This window comes from Octodon degus, unplaced genomic scaffold, assembly GCF_000260255.1.
Source record: "Octodon degus isolate 3935 unplaced genomic scaffold, OctDeg1.0 scaffold00274, whole genome shotgun sequence".
In the NCBI taxonomy this organism is placed as follows: domain Eukaryota; kingdom Metazoa; phylum Chordata; class Mammalia; order Rodentia; family Octodontidae; genus Octodon; species Octodon degus.
The window spans coordinates 806,760-808,576 of NW_004524850.1; the positions used below are offsets into that span (position 1 = coordinate 806,760).

Genomic DNA, 1,817 nt, shown 5'->3' on the forward strand with positions numbered 1-1,817 from the left:
GCGGAACCGGGGATTGAACTCAGGCCCTTGCACTTGCTAGGGAAGCGCTTATTCCACTGAGCCATCTCCCCGGCCCCATGTTCATGTTTCTTTAGTTTCTTCTTTTTTTCTTTCTGGAACCGGTGATTGAACTAAGGCCCTTGTGCTTGCTAGGGAAGCACTTACTCTACTGAGCCATGTCCCTGGCCCAAGTGTTCATGTTTCAAATCAGTATTAAGTCTTACATTTCAATTTTGTAATAAATCTCTTCCCCATACATAAACATGAGTAGGTGTTGTACAGTAAAAATGATTGCCTTTGGGAGTCATGGACATAGTGCAGCAGCACAGGCGCTTACCTGGGAAGTACAAGGTCCTGCGGTCAGTGTCAAGTATGAAGAAAAACAAAAACAAAAAAAAAAACCAGAAACAAAACTTTTGGTAGTCTGACCCTTCCTGAAGCAGAAGGTGAGGCCCTTTATAGACCTTGTTGAGGGGATGTTGGTCACAAGAAAGAGGCAGAGGCCTTTCAGTGGGCCACAAGGCCTCGCATCTTCCTTAAAAAGAACAGATTCATTCACACTTGTAAGTGGAAGGTCTTCAAATATTAGCTAGAATTTTTTTTTTTTTTTTTCCGGAACCAAGGATTGAACTCAGGCCTTTGCACTTACCAGGGAAGTGCTTATTTCACTGAGCAATCTCCCCGGCCCTAGCCAGAAATATTTATAATGCACAGAAATCTGTTTTCATTCACTTCCTTTTATTCTTTTTGGCGGAACTGGGGTTTGAACTCAGGCCCTTGAACTTACCAGGGAAGTGCTTATTCCACTGAGCCATCTCCCCGGCCCCTATTCATTTCCTTTTTTTTTTTTTTTTTTTTTTTGGAACCGACAATTCAACTTCATTTCCTTTTTAAAAGAAATTTCCCTCTGTGTAGACTTCTTTGGGGTTTCTGTTGCCTCAGGGACTATATTGAACAAAAAGACGTCAGTCAGCAACAAAATACAATACGCCACATATTCTCCTTGTTCATAAACCCAAGTGTCCATTAAACACGCGAAACTTGACCTTTATTCTGGTGACCACCATGGAGCACCTTAGGAATGACAGCTGTTCCTTTCAGAGTAAATTTCGCCTCACCCAAGTGTCAACTAATGAGGGTGACCCTCTGCACGCTGCAGGAAGACCTCATCCTGTGCTGTGTGCGTCCCCTCGGGAGGAAACCAGCGTCCCTCAGCAGGCCCACATTTGCTGCCCATGAAGGCGTCAGCTGATATGTACAGGGGCGGCTGAGATCCTGTTTCTCAGCAGGCATTTCTGTGCTATTCCCAAGGCCTGCAACCAGGCTGTGACGCCATGTTCTAATGAGGGGCTGAGCCCACTGTCACGAAATGTAGGGTGGTGGGGATGGGCTCCAGGATTCTTTTTTTTTAATCTTTCACATAATTTTATTTTCTCCCTTCAACCATAATAATATGATATCCAAACTTTGTCTTAATTGGTGGGTCTGTAAACACAGGCTTATCCATTCCACTCATAGGCAAGGCAAATGCTGCTTCTTGAAATGGTCCTACCATGGAGCCTCTGGTCATCCAACCCAAGTCACCCCCTTGCCTGGCTTTATCTTCACTATACTGTGCGGCCACTTCACTGAATCTCATCCCAGACTTTAACTTTTCCATGGCTTCCATAATCTTGCTGTGTTTTTCACACAGAATGTGTACGACCTTTACTGCATTTCCACCACCTTTGGGGCCCTGAGCCTTCTTGTCAGCACTATCACTCCCTGAGGCTGCTCCCCCTTTCCCCCCTTTTCCAGAACCACTTTTTCCTTTGGGC

General features: G+C 45.1%; 2 protein-coding genes and 1 pseudogene across 4 annotated transcripts in view; all 3 read right to left on the reverse strand.

Moving 5' to 3' along the window:
* The window catches only part of LOC111814145 (zinc finger protein 431-like), a 629,125-nt gene that overhangs the window by 574,206 nt on the left and 53,102 nt on the right, over positions 1 to 1,817 (reverse strand). The window lies entirely within an intron of this gene.
* The window catches only part of LOC101564436 (zinc finger protein 709-like), a 116,185-nt gene that overhangs the window by 61,273 nt on the left and 53,095 nt on the right, over positions 1 to 1,817 (reverse strand). The window lies entirely within an intron of this gene.
* LOC105741055 lies at positions 1,427 to 1,816 on the reverse strand (annotated as a pseudogene).